A 12,356-nucleotide genomic window follows, 5' to 3' on the forward strand; every position below is an offset into this window, starting at 1 on the left:
TCCCGGAGGTTGAGTAATGCTGCACGCTGCACCCAGCTAACAAGACACCTCTTTGGTCCTTTATTCTGGTTAGGTGGGTGACTTGATCAAGGCCCAGTCAAGTCAATTGGCTGTTCAAATATGGCTAGGGTCGAGCAAGCAGTTCCCAACTGTGCCAAGGGGCATCATGCTTGGAGCAGGAAAGAGACAGCCCTCAGGCAACAAGAGGTTGCTTAAAAGCGACCAGACTTTGTTCCTGCTCCCCCAGCCACCCATGCCTGGGGACAGAACACAAGAGAAAAGGCTTCCCAAACTCCTAAGAGAAATCTCCCTAACAGAAGCTGCCTTGTCGCAGTGGGGGGGCTTGAGGAGCCAATGATGTGGTGAGCCTGACCAGAGGGCTACCCATGCTGGAGGGGTCACCAGTGAGGGGTGAGACAAAAAGGCTTCCTGGTGCACCAAGACCCCCCTAATTTGAGCCAAACTATAGCTTCCCCTCGTTGGAGTCCATAGTGGGTGGGGTGGGGGTGAGGAAATTAAGAATTATAATTTGTACAAATTTACAAAGATCTAGCTCTCTCCCTGATGACTTATGCAATTCCCTGCCCATTCCCTCTGGAACATCACAAGTTGTCACTCTGGAACCTTTCCAGCTTCCAAAGGGCAAGAATGAGAATCGTAAAGGTTCCTGGGCTCCCAAACCGGTTAAGAAGGAGAAAAGTCTTCTTCAATCTATTAAGGAAATCTTACCTGATAAATATGAAAGTATCTCATATAGTAAGTACCTAGGAGTGAAGACCATTGATGGTGTATCAGTCATAGATCTTGATATTTTTGAAGTACATCGGGAAATAATTGAGGTGTGTCACTGTGATCCAAGCATCACCCCACAGCGAGATGATAGCCTGATAGTTGAGGTTTTGTCATCAGACGAGAGTGACCATCTGTGTGCAATATGTGACATTCCTGAGGCTCAAGTTTCAATCAGTGAAAGGGCATTGTCTTTTCCCAAGACCTGATGAGATATTCTATGGAGAAACTCTTAGAGAAACTAAAGAATTTTAATGTAGTGGCAGTAGAATGTTTTAAGAAAAAAGTTGATGGTCTGGAAGAGTCGGCACCAGCTCTCCTAACTTTTGAAACGTTAGTTCTTCCAGAATCAGTTTAGTTAGCATAGTATCACCTCAAGGTAAAGCCATATGTGCCCAACCCTATGCGGTGCTTCCACTGCCAGGGTTATGGGCATGGAGCTGACTCTTGCTGTTTTAAAGAAAATGGACGATCTAGAGTGTGTAAAGTGTGGTATAACAGGTCATCATGGAGATGAAAACTGTCCAGGCCCAATATGCTGTTACCACTACAAAGAAGTTCATGAAGCTTTTTCAAAGCAATGTAAAAGATACAAATTTGAAAAAGAAGTATTGGTAATAGGGAGCAAGGAGAAAGTTAGGCTTCCAGAGACAAAGCGACATGCCCATGTGCTGTTTGCACAACCAGGGAAGTCCTTTGCTTCGGTTCTAGCCCATCCTCCTTCCTGCCATCCCTTGCCCTCCAATACTTCTTACACCACACACTCTGCCACTACCTTTAAACCTCAGTCCTCAATTGCTGAAACTGCCTCTGGTGAGTTGTTAAAGCAGAAACAGAGTAGGAGTGAGGGGTCTATTGAGGAGACTCCTCTTCCCAAAGTAGGGTCTTTGGAGCCATCAGTCAAGGCTCCAGAGGCCTCAACGGTGACAGCTCCAGCTGCCACCACATCCACAGGGACCTCCGCTGCTAGGCAGAATGCCCCTGAAACAAAGGCTCAGGTACGTCCTTTGCCCAGGCAAAGGAATCCTGAGCCTGTTCAAAAGATTCCTCTCAGAGTGAGGCTTTTGGAGCCGTCAGGCAGGGCTCCAGGGGCCTCAATGGTGACAGCTCTTAGCTGCCACCACATCCACAGGGGCCTCCACTGCTAGGCAAAATGTCCCTGAGGCAAAGGCTCAGGTCCGTCCTTTGCCCAGGCAAAGAAAATCCTGAGCCTGTCGAAAGAAGCCCGTGGAAACGAGATCCACAGGTAAATAAACCTTCAAAAGGGACTCCCAACATCCTGGAAAGGGAAATCTTAAAGGTGTGGGGCAAGCCTTGACCACAGGTGCTGCCAAACTTATGAAGAGGTAGTTTGAAGAACTGGATACCCTAATCCAATGGAACTGTCAGAAAATTAATGCAAAACTGGAAGAACTGCAACATCTGATAGCTTCATGTAACCCAGTTTATGTTTATAAGAGATTATGACTAAGGAAAATTGTCTGATTTCCCTGAGAGGATTCCAGATTCATTGTGGGACCTTTGATAATGGACCTCATGGAGGAGTAGCAGTAATGGTACATCAGGATATTTCCTTCCAGACTATCCACCTGCAGACAACACTGCAAGTGAGGGCTGTGAGAATAGGCTTGACACGACCTTACACTGTTGCATCCATCTACCTTCCTCCACATAATCTCAACATAGATGATTTGGAAGATCTACTTGGGCAGTTGCCACATCCATTTCTACTCTTGGGAGATATCAATGGCCAGCATTACCTCTGGGGAGACACTTTGTGCAATCCTCGAAGAAGGGCCTTGGAGTCCTTGTTCTTAGGAGTAGATGCAGTTTTACTGAACAGTGACACTTCCACACATTTCCAAATTCAAACTGGGACATTCTCCAATATAGACCTGTCAATTGGTTCACCTGATTCACAGTTGAATTTTAATTGGCAGGTCATGGAAATAACCACTTTCCAATGCTTTTGGAGGAGGTGAATGGTATTCCAGCTGATGGAGTGCAGAGATGACAACTTGAACATGCAGACTGGAATCTTTTTTAGATCAACTGCAGTATTGCAGGGATCTGTGAACGATTTCCAATGTGTTCAAGATGCTGTTAATCACTTAATTGACCTTGCAGCAGGAGCATCTATCCCCAAAAGTAGTGGTTGTCTGATGAATGCCAACAAGCTGTCAGAACAAGAAAAGCTGCATTAAGGCAGTTGAAGCAATGCCCCAGTGATGTAACCTTGACCTATTACAAAAGGACCCAAGCCAAGGCCAGGCGAGTGTTAAAGGAGGCTAGATGGATGTTGTGGAGACAGTATGTCTCCTTGATTAATTCTGGGACCCCCTTAGTATGGGTATAGGACAAGGTGCTTAAGATTGCTGGAAAGAGCACATCCATGTCACCACCTCCTTTGAAGATAGATGGCATAATCCTCACAGACAGAAAAGATGTTGCAAATGAGCATCTTATACTGCCCGATTCTCCACTCTTCGGGCTGAACAGGAATGACGCCCAGTGGCATTCTTCGTAGGACTGCAGCAGAACTCCCATACAAATTGCAGCTCTGCTGTAAGACTGCCCCAAGAAGTGACGATATTCCATATCAAATGATATCTCACTTACCGGAGAGCTCCCAGAAGTTCCTGTTGGACCTATTCAATAGCATCTGTAGGGAGGGCACAGTGCCATCCACATGGAAAGAGGCTATAATCATTCCTGCTCCTAAACCTGGTAAGGGTGCTTCCACACCAGGAACTTACAGACCAACTTCTCTCACCAGCTGCATCTGCAAGCTGATGGAGAAAATGGTAAACTTCAGGTTGACATGGCTGCTAGAAAAGGAAAACATGCTGACCCCATATCAATATGGGCTTAGAAAATTGAGATCAACCACTGATGCACTTGTGAGGGTGGTAACTGCTATAAAGAATTCTTCGCACAACAACGTCACATGTTAGCAGTCTTCTTTGACCTTGAAAAGGCTTATGATACTACTTGGAAGCATGGCATATGAAGCTGTATGACATTGGTTTAAGAGGAGCATTACCTACTTTCATACAAAGCTTGCTTGCTGACAGGAAGTTTAGAGTTCGGGGGGGAAAACAGTTTCTTAAGTGTAACTCTGTTTGCCATTGCTATAAATGACATTGTAAAGGCTGTACCAAGGCTGTCTCATGTAATCTGTATGTGGATGACTTTACACTGTATTGCTCAGGAGGAAGCTTATAGGATGTGCAAAGACACATGCAGACTGCAATAAATCAAGTTGTACAGTTTGCAACATGCCATAGGTTCAAATTTTCTCCAAGCAAGACCATGGCTATACATTTCCACAAACAAGGAAAGTTCCATCCTTCCCTCTATTTAGGAGCAAACCCACTGCAATTCGTCTAAGAGGTGAAGTACTTGGGTCTAATTTTTGACCAAAGGCTTACATCAAACAGTTAAAAGTGAAAGTCACAAAAGCGCTTAGTATTTCGCAGGTTCTTTCATATCTATTTTGGGGTGCAGCCGCACATTTCTACAGCTTTACCTAGTGCTTATTCATAGTAAGCTTGACTATGGGTGTGAGGCTTTTTCATCTGCAACTCCCACTGTTCTCCGGATGTTGGACTTGGTTCATAATGAAGCTCTGAGAATCTGTACTGGGGCTTTCAAGTCTTCACCTGTGGAGTCCCTGTATGCTGAGAGTGGAGAACCACCTCTTTCATTACACTGGGATTATATGAATAAGATTTACTACACGAGACTACAAAGGATTCCGTGATCTACAAATTGGTATTCAACCCCCTTGAGAATAGCCAATCTAATGGTAGGAGAATGAGGAATCTCGTGGAAGATCTTAATTTAAATCTCACTAAGGTTCCAGCTGATGGAATTCCCCAATTCCCCCTTTGGACCAATCAAGTCGAGCTGGATTTGGTCGGAATTGGGAAAGGGGAGAGATCTGAAGCAGAAGTCAGAGAGATTTCTTCAGCACATTTCTAAGTACCAAAGATCAGATGCAATATATACAGATGAAAATGGCGTGGGCTTGGCAGCAGTGCGCAGAAGGAAGAGTACATTTGGCAGTCTTTCTCTAGCAGCCTCGATCTTCACTGCAGAGTTACATGCCATCCTTGCAGCAGTTAAGATGACTAGTTCTCTTATGAACCATTCTATTGTGAAATATTGTGACTCTCGTAGTCCCTTGCAAGCAATCATCCAGTAGTGTTGGGAGGTTCAAGATTGGCTTGCACAGATGTCAACATGTAAAAAGATAACACTGTATTGGGTGCCAGCACATGTTGGTATCAGTGAGAATGAGCGAGCTGATCGGAAGGTCAAGGCAGCTGCCGCTCAGACCTGTGATATTCGTTTTCCTCTCCTACATGCTGACCTGATAATTTGAAATAATCAGTCAATCAATCCTAAGAGGAAGGAAGCCTCCACGGCCGATACTGTATATCTCTAATAAAAGGAGTTTCCGACCATTTCAAAAATGCAGAAAAAGAACTACAGGAATAAAGGTTCAAAGAACACTGCAAAAGCCTCCCCAAGAAATTATAATCTCCTCTTTAACAAGTGCTGTAGTCACTGCAGCAGCAACAGCTTTGGGGAGGTCGAGTGAGGAAAGCAGAGAAACAATCTGGTTGCCATGACGGAAATGACAGAATGTGCAGTTTTAAAGGGGGAAGCTGAAAGAGCCTAGCAGCTACCCTCACACAGACAAGACTCCCTTCCCCACCCCAACCGGCATGCCATCACAGGAGAGCCAACAGGCGAACTGTGCAGGGCAGAACCTTACCTATCTGGACCTTACAAGGTTAAAGTCAGCAAAGAGAAAAGATACACAAGAATCTGAGTGAGAAAAGACAACTAAAAGTCAGAGCTACAACGGCTCTCCACCTACCCAGTGATCATGTCTAGGGACAACAGTCTAAAATAGAGAAGATCCCTGAACAGGCGAGACTTCACAATGACTGCCAGACTCTGACACAATAAACAGGAACGAATAGAAACAACGTTCCTGATAAAACCCTATCACCAAGTACACAGAGAACCGAATGAAAGCATACTAAAGTGGAAAGCTCTATGGACTTTATGCAAAGAATGCTATCCTCCATCATAGGCAATTTCAAGGAACATGACACTGTCATGCCCTAGGAGATAATAACATGCTTCTCGGATATCTTCCATTCTTCATGCACGCAATGCTGATGCACCGCACTAGACAGATGTGAACTCTTGCTTCTGAGATTCACTGCTGGGGGCCCCTCAAGTTGTATAATGTGTACAGAAAGCCAGGTGTAGGAGGTTAGACATATGCCAGGTCTGTGCTGCTGCAGCACAAGACAGAGTTGATCTACGTGGAGACTTCAATGGCACACCACCCATCTGGACTCATGCAGAGCACCGGATGTGGCAGGCTAACATAGCCACGTGTTTGAGACTTTCCCGAGATCGCTCTTCTCAATAGCCAAGAGCCATGCATGTCAGAGCGGGCGCCTAACTCACCTTGGCAACGCTTGCTAAATGAGAGAATTAGACGGGGTCCAATGAACTGTCACAATGGAAATTTATAGCACTGTTACTACCCTCATGGATGCTGGTCCAGCCCAAAAGCCACAAGCAAATCCAAGAGGGACAATAGACAAAGCCAAATGGCCAGCCTTTCAGAATGCCTTGGCCCACTGTCTTAGAAGCAATGAACCCCCACAGAGTGAAAACATGGAAGTGTTTGAAGCCAGACTTATCAGTACTATAAATAAAGCAGCCTATACTAAAACTCAGCCATGGTCCAGGATGCCTGTTACTTTAACGATGAGATTAAGGAAGTCAACCACAGAGTGAACATGTGTAGAAAACATTTCCGAAGGCAAAGAACCCCTAACAAACTAGCCCTTCTAAGGAAAACAGTAAGGGATGCCAAAGAAACAAAGAGTCCTTTGACCACCAAACCACCCTTACAGAGCTGTGGCAACAGGGCAGGTGAAATACTAGTCACTCAACCCTTCAATCAGAAGCAAACAGACTGGTGCACGAGTTTTCTGTGAGAACAAGCAGCAACAATATGCCAGCTGAACTGAGGGCAAACAAGAACACCTGCAGCCAGGCAAACTTGCTCATATCAGAGAAAGGGCAGCCAAACCTAATAAATCAGATGTATCTTCTTTTTGAGGGAACTAAGAAAAACCTACGAAAACAGTTCTTGTACAGCCCTGGGTTATGATGGAATCTTGTACCCCATCATTTCCAACCGAGAACTGGCAGGTGAGCTTGCATTCCTGCAACTCATCAACAAGTCCTGGGAAACTTCCACTCTACCCCGGAGCTGGAAGAGGGCTATCATAGTTCCCATCCCAAAACCAAAGTAGCAGGGAAGTACCACCCCACCTCTCTTCTCAGTTGTCTGGGCAAGACGGCTTTGAATTAGCAAGTCCTCTTTCTATTCAGGAGACCCTGAACAGCCCAAGTCAGATTCCAAGGTCACCTATCACAGCACATTCCACTAGAAAATGGAACACCTCAGGGTGGGGTCCTCAGTCCAGCCCTTTTTAACACCCTAATGTCCTGCATCCTCAACATACACCTCCCAGTGGGGTGCAAGATCATCTCCTATGCAGACGATCTTGCAATCATCTCCACTGGACCACACTGCCTAAGTAAACCCCAGCGCTGTCTGGACCTTGTATCTGAGGAATGTTGTACGACAGGACTAAAGATCTCTGCACCCAAATCCAAAGCCATGGCCCTGAGACAAAATGTTCAAGACACAAGTCTGGGTCCAGGTCTTCCAATACCTTGGAATAAGGATTGAACAAACCCTCTCCTTTAAAAAGGAGGTCCTGTACTTGGTGGACTGAACTAAAACAACAGTCATGAGAGCAATGACTGGGATACACATAGTAGCTAGACCACAAAGTACTAAGGTCATTCTATGTACATGCTGTCCATCCCATTATAGATTATGCTTTTTCCTGATTGCCACAAAGCCAAGATTAAGAGAACAATTGGAGACAGTTCAAAATGAAGATGCCAGGATCATTCTGGGTGCCCCAAGGTGGACAAGGGCCCTCAACCTCCTCATGGAAGCAAAACTTCTCCCCCCTGAAATCACAGCTCATTTCCTTTCAAAGGTCATCTAAGTTCCCAGGAACACAAACGTGAGACAGAAAATACTCAGATGCCTAGAATAAGACCACGAGCTTTTTGCATACAACTTCTGGCTGTCTCACTCAGTCAGGGAGTTGATATGCTATCAGCTCAAAGAACAACTACTTGCATAGGGACTCCCTCCACCCCGACTGTATGTGATCGAGTTCTCCGTTATGAGCTTGTCAAGGAGAAAGAATCAATACCCCATGCATAGTCTAAAGGCAGAAGCTGAGAGGGTCATTGCAGCCATCACTCCTCTGGGTAGTAGAACCTTTTTCACAGATGGATCAGTCAATCCTTTAAACCCTACTGCAAGCGCCGGCTTTGCAGCAAGGGATGCCACAAAATCCATGAGGGTAACAGACAACGCCTCCTCGCTACAGGCAGAGGCAGTTGCGATCATGGAAGTGCTAGACCACGCGTCCCTGAGGGAGGGACATGTGGTCATACACACAGACTCCAGGCCAGCCATTGACAGCAAAGCTCATCCAAAGACATCTACCTCCTGACCACTATCTTTACATAACACAGAGGATTCTTGCTCAGGGTAGAATAATCATAAACAGGGTCCCTAGCCACATAGGCATCAGAGGGAATGAGCTTACTGACTAGCTGACATGGGCAAATCCGCCAAATCTCATAATCATAAAACCAAGCCGAAAAATCTTAAGACAGAAGTGTAATGCCACAGCTCGTGCCTTCCTCCTACAGCTTCACAGAGAGAAAACGAGATCCTCCCCCTCGGTTTGACCCATTGCACTCTCTGAAGCAATCAATAGGGGTACCGAAGTCATTCTTCACAGAATCAGACTAGTATACCATTGCGCATGGCAGATCATAGAGACAACTGACTATGCAGATAGGTGATGCATGCACTGTGGCAAGCCGAACGCCACATTGGTACATTACTTAAAGAACTGTGAGCACACACAATTTCTGAGACAGGGTCCGCCCACAACAGCCCCTGGGCTGGTAAAGAGATTATGCCACATGCTTACATCATGGTGACAGAAGTGCCTGCTGGCAATCATACCACCACAGTAAGCATAGAGTGTCAGAGAATAAAATGAGACAGCCATATTTTTTCCCCACCAGAAAGGCCTTTTGTGCTTATATTTTTCAACAGAAATGCGTTAGATATATTTTTAGAGGAGTCTCTATCAAGAGAACGAAGAAATAAAACATGAGCATGCCATTTTTTGTTCTTCTTTAAAAAGGTAATTGAAAACTTTTCTTGGTGAATACAGCGTGTCTCTATTCATTTCTTCAATTTTGCGTTTAGTGAATACAGCACGTATTTAATAGTTTGAACAAGTAATCTGCCTTTATTAGCCATAAACACAATTTATTTTGTTTTTATATGACATCTTTAAGGGACTCAAGTATAATAAATATGCTTGTATAAAGTCGATAGAATATAAATCTATATTTCATTACTATAATAGGATGATGTGTGTAAACAACATTATCGTAGTAGGACCCTCACTCCTTCACAAAACCAATGAAAACCAACACAGTTTTGTCGATATCATCACGGCAAAAGTAAGTACTGATCGGATTATATACTACATACTCCTTGTGTTCTTCATATATTGTTTAAAAGAAGTGTAATTTCTTTAATGTTATAAAAATGAGCATATCAAAAATGCTTGCCGCCTTGAAGAGGGAGGGAGGGAGAGAGAAGAACGGATTGAAACTGTTGAGTGAAAATCACCTTTCGAGTGTAGTGAAAATCCTAATCTTATAGACACTAATCTCAATTCTGATCCAAGTGAAGACCCTGATGGACCATGAAAACCAAACAAAGAGAACAAGAGAAGAATTAGAAAGTGATAACGAAGAAAACCCAATCTTAAAACAACCGAAAAACAAAGAAGCCGGATGGAAAACACCGGAAGAACCCCAACCAACAAGTAATAACCAAGCAAATATGGAGGCAGGAAATTAAAATCCCATAGTACTTATTCAATTAAAAGATTGATCTGCAACCACTAATTTTAACAATCCACTAAAATTAACAAAAGCCACAAATAAATCAGAATTTCAGAAACACGTAGTTGAAGATTCCCTAAGAGTACTAGTAAAGCCTTCAGATTTCAAATCAAAGATATATCCCAATTAAGACCATTAAAAAGAAACAAGGAAACTAGGAAACCGGGAAATAATATGCAAACAACCAAATTCAAATAAATACACAAACTGTTCCAGTGGAACAATATACCCAGTTGAAACAGACTTAAATATTGAAAACATGAAAGAGAAAATAAGAACATTAGGATATGATCCAAATGAAATAATAGACGTAATAAGAATAAAGACAAAATAATGACAAAAAAATGAAGAAAAAGGGATACCAACTAAATCACTAAGAATTACTTTTAGAGGAACTTCACCCAAAAGAGTAGCTATAGGCCAGACTAGCTACCAAGTCAGACAATACAGATTCCCTGTACCAAACTGATATAATTGTCTAAGGTACGACCATGGAATAGTAATATGTAAAAACAGTAACTGTAGCAAACATAGTTTTAACGATTGTAAAAATAACCCACATTACTTCTATTGTGATGAAAATCACTTACCAAACACAAAAGAATGTAAAGTGCACAAATTAGCACAGGAAATAAACAAAGAAAACACAACACCAAATAACTTAGAGATAAAAAGACAATTACAACAACTAAAACCCCTAACAAAAAAGTAAGTAGTGAAACACAAGAAACAAATAAAAAGACGCAAACAAACAAGGAAAACAAAACAAATAATACACAAGTCCATGAAAGCACATCACTTCAACCTACAGAAGATAACATAACTCAAACATGCACAGAAATTGACAGAACCGCAAAGCCTCACTTTAGGCCAAAGAACCCCAAACAGAAACAAAACATGCATTTCAAGCAACACACAACAAACAAAAAGTCCAGAAATAAACGAATAAACATAAGAAGAAAACAAATTTAAAACAAACAACACACAAAAGACACATTAAATTCACCAATTACATGGTCATTACAAACCCCAATAATACATAGAGATAACACAAACGATAATAATGAGAGAAATGTAGAAGACTTTTCCTGGACAAAGATAACTAAAACATATTTAAGATGAAAACTAAAAATAAATAACTTTAACAAATCAAATCAACAATTCAAAACATAATGGAGGTAAAAAATGAAATTAGCAATATGTTAAAACAATGTTCGATTTTTAAAAATGAACAACTTTATATTATGGAATGCAAGATCCGTGTTGAACAAGAAAACAAATATAAAATATCTGATGCACAAAGAAACCCCAGACATAATAGCCATAACAGAAACGTGGTTAAAAGAGAAAGATAAATTCACCATACAATAATCAGAAAAGACAGAATAAATCAAATAGGAGGAAGTTATATGTATAAAAATTATCTACAATTAAAAGAAATCAAATTAAGAGATAGATATAGTGATAAATTAGAAATTCTAGGAATAAAAATAAACTACAAAAACAAATGGTTGAACATATTAATACTATGCAATCCATGTAATGACATAAAAACATAAGAATTCCAATACTATTTAGATCAAATCACAGATCCAAAATTATTAATGGGGAACTTCAATGCTCATCATCCATACTGCAATGCCAGGAAAAAAATAATAAAACAGGCGAATGTATAATAAAGTGGATAAGTCAAAATAATGTAATAATGTTAAACCCAACAAATCAAACTAGAATTGATCCCAAAACAGCCAAAAAATTCACCATAGACCTAGTTTTTGGATCACTAATCTTAAATAATATACAATTAAAACGGCATATCACCTAGATAGTGACCACCTGTCAGTAATATTAAAAGATAACACACATAAAGATAATAGTTTGTTAAAAAAAGGCAATATACGAATGAAGAATGGATGGATATCCAAAGAGAACTAAACAGTACAGAAAAAGGTAAATTGACTTCATTTGATAAAATTACAGAAATGATAAAGAATACAGCTCAAAAATACTTTCAAATGGAAACCCAAGAATATAAAGATAAACCAAATAAATGTGAATGTAATGACATCATAAAAGAAAAGAATAGAGCTTTCAACAAATGGAGAAAAAAGCTTCAATAAAAAAACAACAAAAATACAAAAAATATATATATATATTAGCACAAGCTAGACTTACAATTATGAAAACAAAAAAGGAATCATGGAAAAAAAATCTGTACTACATTAGATTTTAAAACTCCACCTCCACCTACGTACGGATTTTACAAAAATGTAGCAAATAATATACCAGAGTCAATATTGATTAACTTTAGATCACATTAATCCAAAGGAGAATACCCGGAATCATTTAAAAAATGTACTAATAAATCCTATAATAAAACCGGGAAAAAATCCATCTGAAGCAAACTCTTATAAATTTATTATCAGAATTTCATGTATTGG

The sequence above is a fragment of the Penaeus monodon genome, chromosome 18 (assembly GCF_015228065.2).
Source record: "Penaeus monodon isolate SGIC_2016 chromosome 18, NSTDA_Pmon_1, whole genome shotgun sequence".
Classification (NCBI taxonomy): domain Eukaryota; kingdom Metazoa; phylum Arthropoda; class Malacostraca; order Decapoda; family Penaeidae; genus Penaeus; species Penaeus monodon.